The sequence below is a fragment of the Carettochelys insculpta genome, chromosome 18, assembly GCF_033958435.1.
Source record: "Carettochelys insculpta isolate YL-2023 chromosome 18, ASM3395843v1, whole genome shotgun sequence".
NCBI lineage: Eukaryota > Metazoa > Chordata > Testudines > Carettochelyidae > Carettochelys > Carettochelys insculpta.
The window spans coordinates 12,162,001-12,177,121 of record NC_134154.1 but is presented as its reverse complement, the minus strand read 5'-3'; the positions used below and the strand labels follow the sequence as shown (position 1 = coordinate 12,177,121).

At 48.0% G+C, this 15,121-nt stretch overlaps 1 long non-coding RNA gene across 1 annotated transcript in view; it reads right to left on the bottom strand.

Annotated features, from left to right (window-relative positions):
* Window positions 1–389: 389 nt before the first annotated feature.
* Window positions 390–15,121, bottom strand: part of LOC142022627 (uncharacterized) — a 223,218-nt gene continuing 208,486 nt past the window's right edge. Inside the window, exon 4 of the long non-coding RNA XR_012648007.1 lies at window positions 390–1,069. This is a non-coding gene — a long non-coding RNA (uncharacterized LOC142022627). The remainder of the gene's footprint in view (window positions 1,070–15,121) is intronic.

Sequence of the window (15,121 nt, the reverse complement as noted above, 5' to 3'; positions counted from 1 at the left end):
CCATCTGCTGCGGTTGTCTGCTAGTTCTTCCCAGTTGTCCAGCTCGATGTCTACCTCTCTGAGGTCTCTCTTGCAGACATCTTTGTAGCGCAACTGGGGGCGTCCAGGAGGTCTTTTGCCAGAGGCTAGCTCACCATACAGGATGTCTTTTGGAATCCTTCCATCATTCATCCTGTGGATGTGGCCAAGCCAGCGGAGCCGACGCTGCCTGAGGAGGGTGTGCATGGCTGGGATTCCAGCTTGCTCGAGGACGGCGGTGTTGGTCACTCTGTCCTTCCATGATATTCCAAGGATGCGCCTGAGGCAGCGCAAGTGGAAGACGTTCAGCCTCTTTTCCTGGAGGGTATACAGGGTCCAAGTCTCGCTGCCATAAAGGAGGGTGCTGAGGATGCAGGCTCTGTAGACTTGCATTTTGGTGTGAGTGTACAGCTTGTTGTTATTTCACACTCTCTTGCTGAGTCTGGACAGAGTTGTGGCCACTTTTCTGATCCTCCTATTTAGCTCAGTGTCCAATGACAGGGTGTCAGTGATGGTGGACCCCAGGTAAATGAGCTTGTGGACAACCTCTAATGTATAGTTGTCAATGCTGATTGATGGGGATTCAGCAACATCCTGAGCGAGTACGTTTGTCTTCTTTAGGCTGATGGTAAGCCCAAAGTCCTTGCACGCTTTGGAGAACTGATCCAGCAGTTTTTGAAGCTGGTCTTCTGTGTGAGACACTACAGCAGCATCGTCTGCGAACAGCATGTCTCTGATGAGGACTTCTCGCACCTTAGACTTAGCTTTCAGCCTTGCAAGGTTAAACAGTTTCCCATCAGATCTTGTGTGCAGCAAGATGCCCTCTGTTGAAGATCCAAAGGCATGTTTCAGGAGGAGTGCGAAGAAGATCCCGAGCAATGTCGGAGCAAGCACGCATCCTTGTTTGACGCCGCTCTTGATTCTGAAAGCATCCGATAATGCGCCGTCATATTGGATGGTTCCTCTCATGTCCTCATGGAACGACTGGATCATCTTGAGTAACCGTGGAGGACAGCCTATCTTGGGGAGCAGTTTGAACAGACCATCCCTGCTGACCAAGTCAAAAAAAAAAAAGTTCTTATGTTACGGGAACACATAAATCACTTTTCCTTATTCACTTTTTCCAGTCCTGTTTCACTTGCCTTTGCTGCTCAGATGTTCTAAACCATGGTTTCCCCAACCTGGGGGACAAGCCCCCCCGGGGGCATGAAGCAATTCCAGGGGGGCATGAGGCAACCCAGCCCTCCCCTCAGCCATTCCCCTCCCCCGAATAAAAAGCCAGCCTTTGCTTCCTGCTCTCAGCCCCTGCCATTTCACATGGGTGACCCAGTGCTGGCTGCTGGTGAAGGCCCATGTGGAGCTAGCTGCCTCCTGCAAAGGTGAGTGAGTGTGTTTTGTGGGGGGAGGAGGAGGATGGGGTTAGGTGAGGGGCTGATGGTACCTGGATTTGTGGGAGTGGAGGAGCTCAGACAAGCGGCTCACAGGTGGCAGGGGTGGCTGGCCCATGGTAAAAAAGAGGTGGAGGAATGTGAGGGTTTCTCAAAAATCAAAAGGAGGGCGTGATGCCAAAAATTTTGGGAACAACTTCTAAACTCTGCCCTCACCTCCTACGTGTGCTAACCACCCAGATCAGACCACGACTAAGCTGTTGCTGGCCAACAAAAATGGCAACAAAAATGATTAAGAGTCTGGAGCACAAGACCTACGAGGAGAAGCTGAGAGATTTGGGCTTGTTTAGTTTACAGAAGAGAAGACTGAGGGGTGATTTAATAGCAGCCTTCAACTTCCTGCAGGGGAGCTCTGAAGGGGAGGGTGAGAAACTGTTCTCACCGGTGTCAGATCACAGAACAAGGAGCAATGGTCTGAAGTTACAGAAGAAGAGTAGGTTGGCTATTAGGAAAAACTACTTCACCGGGAGAGTGGTGAAGCATTGGAATGCGTTGCCTAAAGAGGTGGTGGATGCTCCATCCCTTGAGGTTTTTAAGTCCCGGCTGGACAAGGTCCTGGCTGGGATAACTTAGTGGGGGTTGATCCTGCTTGAAGCAGGGGGCTGGACTAGATGACCTTGTGAGGTCCTGTCCAGCGCTATGATTCTGTGATTCTGTGGTCACTTTTGGTGCTTTGGCACACGTGCACAGGTGGAAGAACAGAACAGCTACACTGGCCAGGTCCTCCTCAGCTCTCAGAGCCGCACAACAATTAAGGGACCTAGGGCTCTGGCTGCTGCTGGTACTGCAGTAGGGACTGCAGCAGGCAGCTGGGAGCCTGGGCCCTTTTGAATTGCTGGACCATGGGACAACTGTCCCCTTTGCCCCCTCCTGTAACCAGGCCTGGATGTAAGGGTAAAGATGCAGCCTCATCTATGACTCAGGAAGGATGTGTGTGGTCCCTTAACTGACTGGGGGGCTCTGAGGAGGACCTGGCACAGTGTGCAAGGACTGGCCAAGCCCTGCCCCTTCCGCCTGAGGCCCCGCCTCTTCCAGGAGTGCAGAGTTGGCTCCCTTTCACCTTACCCGCGGGCCCAGCAAGTCTGTTGGTCCCCCTGCTTTCATCGTTTTAATGCCCCTCTTCTGCCTCCAAGCCCTGCAGTGGAGTTACAGCCGCTGGCCGGGGAGAGCCAGTGAAAAGAGCCTGCCAGTGGTGCTCCTTTCCACGGCCTGAGCTGTGGGAGCAGAGCCTTGTAGGAGCTGCTCACTCCAAGAGACTGAACAAATTGCCTCTGGCACACTCCCAGCCCCGGGCTTCTGAGGAAGAGCAGACAAACCCAGCACAGAGCACTGCTCTGCAGGCGAAGGATTCCACACCAAGCACCTTCTCCAGCTCCAGCTGGCCCAAGGAAACCCCATCAGGCTGCACTTGCTCCTCCATTCGCTGTGAGTCTGGCACATCAGCCAATGGCTGATCCAGCCTCAGCGCATGACATCATCGGCGCTGTGGTTTTTGGCCCTTCAGTTCTAGCACAGAGTGCAGACAGTGCAGAGCAGACGGGCAAAGGCTCCTAGGGCAACCTGCAAGTTGGCAGCAGTTTGCCTGCAGAACTTCTCCTGCACTGTTGTGACTTGGGAGCACAGATAGAAACACCACACCTGTTGGAGCACTATTATTTAAAGCCTTAGGGTGCAATCCTGGCCCCGTTGCAGTCCAGGAGCATTTTATCATTGACTTCAACAGGCCAAATTTTCTCCTCCAAGGTACACCACCCAGAGAGAGGGCAGCAGAGTGGGTGCAGCTTCAAGTCGATGAAGGGACCACAGCTAGAATGCAGCCCTTGAAAGCACTGGGGCTGTGAGCCTCGGTGCAAAAATGCCTATGAAGCAACAGTGATGCTCAGCTATTTAGGGGGAATCTATCAAAGGCACACGGACAAGCAGCTAGGGGCCCAGTTCCCATTGGGTGTCCTCGTCCATCAAAGTCAATGGGAGCTAAGCAGCTGGTTGAGCATTTTGGTAAACTAATTCTGCAGAGTTAATTTCCTTTTAGTTGCTTGACCCAATTGACTGCTTCCAAGGAAAGTGGGACTGTACCAGTCATGGGTGTGACCTCGGGACGAATTTGGCTTGGCTATTAGATGGGAGTCCCTTTATTTCCAGCACCTGTCTCTATTTTTCTGAAATGCTAGGAGGGCTCTAAACTCGAGAGCATAACAAAAAGGCCCTAGTCTACAGCCTCTTGTTTACATGACTAGTGAGCAAAGGAGATCCTGCTTGGGTAATTTTACAGGGCTAGATTTTGCCTCCTTTATTTCCATTGAGCCCACTGAAATCATGCCATCACAGGCTGGAATCAAGCCCTACTGAATATTGCCAGGATTCATTAAGTAGCCTTGAGCCAACATTTGTAGCTTCAAGAGCTACCTGGGGATTATTTTTTAGTCAAGTGAAATTACGGAGCTAAATGTCGAGCCACCTGGAAAATGGAGCTACGGCTGCAGAAGACAAAGGCAGAGCCTGAACAGGGAGTGCGTCTGTACAGCGCGGTCCCTTCCCCTGCAGTGCCTATAAACTCCTCTGTGGTTTCCTCTCTAGTCTGGGCAGGAAAGATGCAAAACAGAGATAGGACAGACATTTAAGTCCGGGGTGGTCAACCTGCGGCCCACCGGGGCTCCTCCTGCAGCCCATGGACCCCCCTGGCTGCCCCTCTCCCCCACACACCTCTTCCACAATGAGGCACTGGAGCCCCACAATTCCTTGCTCCTCCTCCCAGCACCTTTGAGCCCTGAATCGCCTCAGCTGAGCCTGTTCGCTGCATTCCAGCTCTGGGAGGGAGCGGGAGGAGCAGGGATGGAGCGCGACACAGGCCACTTGCGGCTCTGAAAGTGCGGTGAGGGAGGGGGGAGAAGCAGGTAAGCGCAGGGCTCTGCACCCTGGTGCGTGAGAGGAATGGGGGGAGGGGCAGACTGGGGGGGCCACAGGTGAAACCCCAGTGGTCTGCGGGCTGCTGCGGCCCACTGAGGGGAAGGAGGGCTGCACACGCGGCCCACCCACTATTCAGCCAACCTGTCACGGCTTAAGTCTATTTCTGAAAGTCCTCCTGTAAACAAATACTATCGGGGTCCCTCCCTGGTATTCAGTGACCAGCACCGTCCCCACAGCGTATTTGTACGACTGAGCCTTAATCTCAAGTGCTTTGCTTGCCTGAATGCACAGACCTATTTATATTAAATAGCCTCTTATTTTCCATAGCCCTCTAATCCTCCCCTCTGCCCCCACCCCCAGGTCTCCGTGTCTTCAACGGACACATGTGCTTTTATCTACAGGCGGAACGGCTCCCGTTCGATCAGTGCTCTGTTTACAGCGTGCTCCGGAGGACTTTATAAAAACAACCCTCATACTCTAAAGTCATATCAGGTTATGGGCAAGTCTCATGGCTTTTTCATCCTGGGCTGGAGACAAACGCTCTCATTCCAGCCCAGCCCAGCCTCTACCTGGGTGGTAGCCTGAAAAAAAAAATCACACACATGCTCTACTGCCACGGCAAACACACCTATGACCCAATGGCTTTGTTCTTGACATTTCTCAGGTGAGGGAGGGGATTTGCTTCAAAGGCCTGCTGTGAAGGAGGGGGACACTGCTGACTCCGGGTGTATTACCCTGAGCCAAGACCTCAGCGTATCACAGATGCTAAACAGGTTCAGGGTACAGCCCAAATTTGACGCTTGAACTGCAATGAAGGGGTGGCCCAAGACTGCGTCAGGATGCTATTCCTTTCTCTCCCAGAGCCTTCCAGGGTCCCTTTGGGCATGTCTGCCCAGGGCCTCAGCGTCCTTGTCTGTAGTGTTTTTGCTGTGTAGACGCTCGCAAAGTTTTAATTTATTGTGGAACAGCGGCCAAAATAACTTTGCTGTGTAGACACCCTCCTCACTGTTTTTAATTGATTATTGTTATTGTTCATGATTCAATGGTGTTTGTTTCAAACGCAGGAGAGCTTGTCACAGTCTCTAGGCCAAATTCACATCTGGCTAATTACATCTCATCTGCTTAAGTTTTCCTGACCGTTCAAACTGAGAAAGATGCTTTTCTCTTGCTGGCTGAAACTGCTGTGAAGCATTACTGCAGGCTATCAAGCAGCCGCTGTGTTCCACTTCAGAGGCAGCTGCCTTTCCGCAGTGAGTGAAAGAATCCCTGTAAGTGTTCTGTGAAGTGGTTGGGATCCTCTGAGATGAAAGGCATTACAACATAAGCATTAACTAGTATTTACTTTTGCCGGGGCATGAATATATTGGGACAATAGGTACAAAAGAGCAGGCTCAGAAGGGTGCATACAGCTCTGACTTTAATTTAGGTTTGCTGCAGCAAGGTGTTGAGCAGTCTGGCCACAGGCTGGCAAAGCTCTTTTGCTTGACCTGTAACAATGAGTTTCATGGGACTATGTAAGCGTATTAATTAAAGGAGCTGCTGGAGTGTTTAACCACTTCAGGGTCATTGTTCAACCCCTTAAGGATCAAATCCTTAAGCTATGTCTACACATCAGCCTAAACTCAAAATAAGCCATGCCATTTATGCTATGCAAATGGTGTAGCTTATTTTGAGTCAGTTTCAAAACAGGCTATTTTGGCATGTGGCGCGTATAAACAGTACCACATGACGAAGTGAAGCCCTATTTCAAAGCATCCCTCCGATGCTGGAATAAAGCACCCGTTTTGTGGACAAATATTTCAAAATAATGGGCATGTTGCATAGATGAGGGGCAGCTGTTTACAAAATAGCTCTCCTTGCGCAGACATAGCCTTAGTGATCACCCAGCAAAATTCAGCTGGGATGTTTCATATGGCTGGATCTTGGGGCCCTTATAAATGGAACCATGGTGAGGACCCGGTATCATTGGAGTGGATGAGTCCTCCAGTGCATTCTCAGACCCTCAAGTTGTCCAATTGTGCAAATGGGACAAAACAGGAGTTAAAATGGGTTGGACCAATGCCCTGCAGACCCCAAAGTGTTTGGAATTCACCTTTCCTAGCCCCAAGCCTTGGTAAGTGCACAAATTCCCAACAAATTCTGTCTTTAAATATGATCAAAGCATACACATGGCTGCTCAGGGGTTTTAGCTTCCACTGGAAATCCAAGGTCTAGTTTAGTAACGGAGCTTGTTAAATAAACAAGTTGTTACCCGAAGACCCAGCACTGTGACGATGGAGGAGATCCGGCATTCTCTTCCCACCTCTGAGCTAAACTGTCAATTGACATCTGTCTGTAAAATATGCTTTCTTTTTTTTTTTAAATGCAAGAAATACCTTTCCCAAGAGACTGGCGCTGTGTGCTGCTTCACACCACAGTTCCTTTGCAATCCAAATAGAGATCAAATGAGCAGGGAGGGCCCATTTCCCGCACAAAATCCTGTTGCTGCCACAAAAAGTGTGTGCACAGCAATGAAGGAGCTGGGGACGGTTTCCCGGAGCTCCAGAATATGCCACTTGAAAAGACATCAGAGAGGTTGGCTATAACTTCAGAAATGCCCGTATTTGAGTGATCGCAGGCCAAGTCCTGCACCTTGTGCTCGTTCCCTACTAGGGAAGATCTCTTAGTGAAGAGCACAGAAGTTTGGCCAGTGTAAGGACTTCAGGATTGGGCCCAAATATTCGGCTTCAGCTCTGTCTGGCTTGTACAGCTCGGCTCTCAAAAGAGGGGTGGGGACACTAGAATCGATGTACCTGCAATCAATTTACCTGGCCATTCTCACTGAAGAAGGTCGACAAGAGCAACTCTCCTGTTGACCTCCCTTCTCCTTCAGTCTCATAAGCAGTACAGGGGTTGGTGTTAACCCCGGATATGTCGATTTTGCATGTCCCTACCAGATGTGTGAATCGAACCCTGGAAGAGTGACCCTGAGCGGGTTGATCTTCCGGGCTAGTGTAGATAGAGCCTTTGTCTGGAAATTGACCCTTACCACACAATACTCTTTGGAACCTGGCATCCGCTCGGGCACAGGGTAGATGTGACGGTCTGGGCTGATGATCAAAGACAAGGAGCCATCCTACTGCAATCCTGTCATCTTTTAGCCATGCTTGATTTTGTTTTGTTACAAAAATACAAATGATGCAAATAATCAATGGGGCAGGACATGGAAAGTCAATTTCCACAATCGCTGGTGGAGACAGCCTACAGAGTGCACCGGAAACTTACAACATAGAGAACCCAGGTTGTGTGGAAAGACGAATTATTGTGTCGTTATTTGCGTGGATTCTTTGGCCCAGATGCCCTCAGAGGGAGGAGAGAGAGAGAGAAAGAGAGAGACATCAGATGCTTATCCACCCTCTAGGTCAGGGGTCAGCAATCCCTGCACGCATGCCAAGAATGGCTCGCACGCCAATTTTCATCAGCACATGAGGCAGGAGTTTATCGCTGCCCATGCAGCCAGGAGCTTGCTCAAAGCCAGGCCGCCTGTGGATTAACAAAAGACCAGCTAGTGCTACCAACGACCACCTAACCGGTAAAGCTCTGCCTCTTCATTTATTTATTAATGAAGCTGTGGCAAGTAGGAATATTAGTGACTTTAAAAAATATCACTGGCACCTGGACCTTACATAGAGGCCGAAAGGTCAAATTTCAGCTCTCTGCCTCAGAACGGTTGCTGACCCCTGCCCTAGGCTGTGACTCTGGCTGCAAAAGGCCAGGATTGCTGTGTCATACTTCAGCTGTGACAGATGATGCCCATCCCCCAACTGCCATTTACTTGTGCTGTTTGTATGGTGGGATGAATGTCAGCTTAGCCAACAAGGCCAGCTGCATCTGTGAATTTTTCTTAGCTCACAATTCAATGTCCACATAGATCCTAATAGCTTCTCCTGAGCAGGTATGGCTGCCAGTTGTCGAGCAGGTGCACTGAGTTCTTGGGATCTAAACAACCCAAATGCTTTTCTTAAAAAACAATAAAATACAGGCTTGGTTGGGTTCCACAAAACCCATTTGGAGTAACCTCAGGTACAATGAAAGCCCCTGCTGTAGAAATGTGGCTGTTGGCTTGTTTTATTGCCTTACAATGTGCGTCTTGGACACACATCTGTGGGTGTCCAATAAAGGAGGTTTTATCTCTTTCTGGGGGCTTTGTTACACAAAGTGGCCATAAAAGTTAGATTTTTGGAACTAAGTTGAACACTTCTATTTTAAGGGCTCATAAATCAGAACAAATTATAAGTTACTTAAAATATTTCAGAGAAAATTCTGCCTTGGGCCTGGATCTAATCCAATGTTGAGGCTATGAGTTTTCAGAGGGTTTATACCGGTGTCCAAAATTGAGCTCATAATGGAAACTCATTCTTAATTTCAGAGTCCTTTCCATGCAGCCTTGACTCTCATAATGATGCAGGCATTCACCAAGCCTGCTTATACATTTAATTATTCTTTTGTGAACCTTCTTTGAGAAAGTTACTGGCTTAGTGGATTGATGCGGGGGAAGCAGTAGCTGTGATATATCTTGAATTTTGTAAGGCTTCTAACAGTCTAACATGACATTCTAATAACAAACTAGGAAAACGTTTCCTAGGTGAAGCTACAATAAGGTGAGTGCACAAATGGTTGAAAGACTATACTCAAAGAGTCAACAATTGACTGTCCAGCTGAGAGAGTATATATCTTAAGGGGTTGGTCCTGGGACTGGTCCAATTCAATATTTTTATTATTGACTTGGATAATGGAGTGGGGGGATGCTTATAAAATTTGTGGCTGATCAATCTGGCAGGGGTTGCAAACACTTTGGAGGACAGGACTGGAATTCAAAAGGACTTAACAAACTAGAGAATTGGTTAGAAGTCAGTAAGATGAAATTCAGTACAGACAAATGCAAAGTGCACCCCTTAGGAGGCAAAACTCATATGCACAACTACAAAATGGGGAGTAGATGGCTAGGTTTTTATACTACTGGAAAGGGTGAGAGGTTATAGCTGATCACAAATTGCATACGAGTCAATTAGGAAAATGGCTAATATCAGTCCAGGGCGTACTGACAGGAATGTCAATCAAAGTAACTGTCCCACTTGGCACTGATGAGGCCGAAGTGAAATACTGTGGCCATTTGTGGGTGCCACAGGTTAGGAAAAAAGTGGATAAACTGCAGAGTCTAGAGGACGGCAACCAAAACGATGAAAGGTTAAAATAAACTGAGCAAAGAAGAAATGTAAAAAAACTGGGTATGTGTAGTCCTGGGAAAAGGTAACTGAGGGGCGACCTGAAAACAGTCTTTATATTTATGTCTTAGAGAGGTGCCTCTGTTTGTCTGTGAGTCTGTTTGTTCAAGAATACATCCTAACTGGTAAAAGCCAGGACCACCAAATTTGGTATTCAGCTTCCTCTTATTCCAACTGAAAGCAGGGTCAGGGTTTGGTGGTGGCAGGAAAACAGGATGTGCCTGGAATTAGATTGTTTTCCATAACATGGAAGGGGAGGGGGCAGAGAGGAGGGATGCTATGCTGCAGGGTCACCACTGGGGAGTACCCACACCCAGAAGAGAATGGCCAGCTGGAGATGGGGCTTGCCATCTTGCCAGCCATCCATGCAGGTAAGTGGAGCCACTGCTCCAAACCCCTATCCCCTGGTTCTCAGCCAGAGTGCCAGACAATGCAGGGAAGCCCCACTGTCCTCACTGCCATGGCCCCACATAGAATACCTCTGGGGAAGGCAGTGTAGTCCTGACCCCCCACAAAGGAACCACAACTTGCCCCCCCGCAGCACTACCAGGCCAGCCAGTGCAGACATGCTTGGCTGGCCTGCATGCCCCCCTCCATCCCCAGGGCCAGATCCAGAGCGCACCAGTGAGAGGTCTATGTTCCCTCTTCCCCCAGCCCCAGCTGCAGCCCAGGGAGTGCCAGCAGGAGGCTTCCGTGGCCCCCATCCCTCGGCTGCACCTGGGCTGTGCTGGGTAAGTCTTCTGGTATGTTAAGAAGATGTCAGTGACTAATTGTTCTCCATGTCCACTGTTAGAAAGACAAGAAACAAGCAGCTTAATCTGCGGCAAGAGAGCTTTAGGACAGATACTAGGAAAAACTTTCTAACTAATGGTAGTTATGCTCTGGAACAGGCTGCAAAGGGAGGCTGTGGAATCCCCTTCTTTGGAAATTTTTCAGAAGAAATTGCACAAGCACCTACCAGGGATGATCTAGGCTCACCTGCACCAGCCTCACCACAGGGAGCTGGATCTGATCACTTCTCAAGCTCCCTTCCAGCCCTACAGTCTGTGATTCTCTGATGGCTTTGGAACTTCATTTTGCTGCTGAAAAAGTTGACTTCAGTATAAGCCGTTTCCAAGGCATTTAAAATCTAACATCTTAGTTTTTAAATCTTCTTTTTCCCAAACCCAATTCAATAACCTGGAAAATTTTTTAGCTATAGTGATGGTGATCAAGATCAAGGAAGAGGTAGAAGGGACATCTGTGCACAGGATGAGAATCAATAACTTGAGGTTTGCGGGTGATAAAGTTATCACTGAAGAAGATGAAGAGATGCTCATGAGAACGATGCAGGTGCTAAAAGAGGAAAGGAAGCAGTACGGACTGATTATGAACATCGATAAAAACAAAACCAATGATATATGGAGATAAGGGAGAAGGAAGGAAGATCAGTGTAGACAAGATCCAACTAGAGAATGTAGAGAAGTTCATGTATCTGGGAAGCAACGTAACATATGATCTAGACTGGAAGAAAGAAATAGTGACTAGACTAGCAAAAGCACGAGTGAGTTTGAAGGCGATGGATAAGATCTGGAAAAGCAAAGCAATTAGCTTAGGAACAAAGATGGGCATCGTGAAAATGTGTGTATTCAGTGGCAAGTTGTACAGATGTGAGACATGGGTGATAACAAAAGATTTGAAGAGAAGGATATTGGTGTTGAAGAGGCGTTGTGATAGAAAGATCCTGAGAATAGGATGGATGAAGAAGGTCACCAATGAGGAACTATATAGGAAGATACAACTGAAAGAGAACCTACTGCAGAAGGTTCTACAACAGAAGTTACAGCTATTCAGGCATATCTGCAGAATGAACAACAAATGAAAAATCAAGACTCTGGTATTCAGCATAAAGGACGGTTCGAATAGGAGAGGCAGACCCCACAGAGGGTGGGCAGAAGACTGGTGCGAAGCTAGTCTACAGAAACTAAGCGACTCTGCCCTGGACAGGGAAAGATGGAGGTAAATCGTGAGGTAGGCATCAGACACCAACAGGCACTGAGCCCAGGGTTGTTGTTGTTCCTGTTGATAATATGATGACTGTCTTAAACAAGTAAAACTTCAGTCGAGTGACATTCCCAGATGTTGCAGGGATAAACATCACAGAGATAGATTCCCATGAGCTGTCACAGCAACACTGTGCTGGCACAGAAGGGAAAAATTACTCCCTGGTTTTCCATTTTTAAATGGAGGCTTTATCAAACCATTTAGCAACAATGCTTAGCCCCTCCCCGCCGCCTTCTGTACCCAGCCTCACTTTTCAAAACCAAGTCAGTGTCGTTATCCCCATTTTATGGGTCAGCGATATATAAGTGACTTGACTTCTCCAAGTTCTGTGTCAGAGATGAGTATAGACCCGGGGCTTCTGGCTGGGCCTGGTCTGCTCGTGGATCTCTGCTGGGGTACACGTACCCCTGATGGTATGCAAAGGTGTGCCAGGAGCTGCATCAACACCGCTAAGGCTATGGCTACACCACGAGATAATATCAATTTTAAGTCATTTAGACCAATATTTTCAAGTTCCTGTCTTCACTGTAAATTCCATTAGCTCGATTTATGGTGCACTAAAATCGACATCATACCGATATCATAATATTGTAGTAACCTGATGGGTGCCGTGTTCAGTTTGAATTTAAAATGCTGAATGAAGGGTAGTGAGGACGTGCCATTTCTTTAAATCGAATTCATTAGCCTCCAGACATGCCCAGTATGTGCACCACAATGCCCCACAGTTCTCCGTTCTGGCCTCTTCCATCTCCACTGCTCTCAGGTGCGGAGAAATTCCACAACTGGAAGACCGCTTCAATTTGGTACCTGGAAGCCCATGGCTGTAGGGCCATGAGAGGCTGAAAAATCTTTGTGTTTGCTAGCAGCATGGCTGTGGGGTCTGTAGTTCTGTGTACCCCCTGCTAGCTGCCTTTTTTTCTGCGCTGCCTGGCGCCAGCCGCTGCCCCCAGCAGCTAGGCTGTGGGTGGGGGTCATGCTTGTCTGATAGGATGAGAAACTTCTTTTCAGCCATTTACACGTTGCCCTGCCCCCCACATACCCATCATCCCTCCCCAAGAGGCGCTACACATTCTGGAACTTTCCCTCACCCACCTCACCTGGCAGCTAGTGTGTGGGTGGGGGTCGTACTTGGACAAAAAACTTCTTTTCCGCTGCTTACATTTTGTCCTGACTCCCACATCCCCTCACTACTCTCCCCCTCAGAGGTGCCACAGAGTCTGGAACTTTCCCGCGTCCAGCTGCATCATGTGGTTTGACCCTGAACCAATAAAAGAATGCGCTGTGCGAGGTGCCAGGCTGCTTGTGCGCGGTGACGGTTCTGTAGCTAGCCAGGGGAAGACTCCCTGGTCAGTCACGATGTTTGGGCAACAGAAGAAAATACTTTGTCACTCGCGTGGCTGTCCTCTCAAAGGAAATTTTTGCATGGGCTTTAGCCAATGGCCAAGGGGCTGGCTTTAGTCAAGGGTCTTTTAGCTACCTGGGGGAAGTCTCCCTCGGCTGTCACTATTTTTGGGTGCTGGCTGCAGCCGCGGGTCTTTTAGCCACCCCTCGCCCTAACTGTTTCAATGAAGGCAATGTAGTAGCTGTACAATTACCACAGTTCTCGAACTATGGCTGGCAGCAAGGCATATTCTTGTTCTGAGGGTCTCTTTTGGCATGTCCAAACCTGGCTGTAATCTGGGGTCTTTTAACTGCCTGAAGGAAATCTCCCATGACAGACAAAATTTTTGGGGCTGGCTATAGACTAGGGTCTTTTAGCCACCCTGAGCCATAACTGTTTCAATGATTCATAGCAGTTTCAGTGTAGCTCCCATGTCTATGCAAACAAATTCTTGTTCTGAGGGTCTTCTTTGCTAGGACATCTAAATCCAGATCCAAGCCTGCAAAGATCCAGTGCCTTTGCTTCCTGTTTTCAAAAACCTGTCAGTTGGGAAACCCAAAATCTTTTTTCTAACCATTCCTAAATGCTTTACTACCCCTTCCCCCCATTATAAAAAGCACATCTCTTATAAATGCAAGCCAGACCCCGTCTGGAAAAAGGGACGTTTGTTTAATGTGGCAGGGAAAAGAGGGGAATGAAATGTGGGAAGATGTCGTCAGATACCCACATCTACTTGTGGGGCATTTTTTGCCCATGCTGCACCAGTGAAAACAGCCAGGATGCTATGGGGCTCAGGGAACTGTGGGATTGATTCCCACAATACACTGCTGCAACAGTTGATTTAAGCTCCTTGTGTGTGGCAGCAATAAGTTGATTTTGTGGCAGGGCATGTGGAAATTGAGGATGCTCAAAATCAAATTGATAAAACCCAGCTTTAATAAACTGATGTTAAGAAAATTGATTTTAGCTCATAGTGTAGACACAGTCTGGCTGTTTGGCTGGCTTTACAACAGGTGACACAAAAAAGCAGTACCAAAGTCAGTACAAATTAGTATTTCATACAGAAAATGACTGGTTTATACTATATTGACTGCTCTATCTTCTAGGCACTGAAACGTAATCACAGCTTTTATATTCCAGTCAATCTATTAATGATTCTATGGGACGAATGAGACGCTAAGCAATGTTTCAGGAACAATGTGCTGTGACCCTTCTCCATTTTTATGTAGGATGTTGTAAGCAAGCAGTTTTTAAGTGAGGTGAAACGCAGGGGTACCCAAGACTCCTGAAACGGATCCAGTAATCCTGAAAGGCTGAAAACCCCTGCACTAGGCCACCCTGTCTTTCCCACATGTTTTTCAAAGATGAGAAGACCAACTTGTTCTTGACACTTCATTTAGCAAGTTTCAAGCTGGGGAGGCTTTTTCTTTTCAATAGCTGTGATAAAAATACCGCCCCCCCATGGGGGACCCCAAGTACTTAAAAACATGAAATCCTGATGCAACTGTCAGTGATGGGAGCATTAGGAATGACAATGCCGTAATAAAACTCAGATGTGTTACAGAAAAGTGGAGGGGGAGGGAAAATCCAAACTCTCCTCTAGCCAATTTCACCCATACATCTCTCTTGTTTCTTTATCCTCCCCAGCCAACAGCCTAGATTGTGATGCCGCATTTTCTTTGCTGCAGGTATTTATTTTACACGCCAGCTCTGGGGCTGAGCCGCCGCGAGTAAAAACAATCAGAAGGGTGAAGTGTAAATTTTCCCTGCTGATTTATTTACTGTTGTGTTTTTATAGGACCACATGACTCTGAGTTTGCACTAAGCCCATTCAACCAAAACCCATGTCATACACTTCCAGAGAAATGAATGACTTTATAAATTCTCTACAATAATAATCCCATGTACAGGAATGCAAGCAGAGAACACCCAGACGGAGCTGGAATGTTTTAAGAATATAATATTGTGATTTTCTGGCCAGGGAAACACATTTCTCTCAGGGATATGTGGTATGGCCTAGGCTCCAGGCCTGTCTGCCTACCACCTGTAATGAGCCCGCT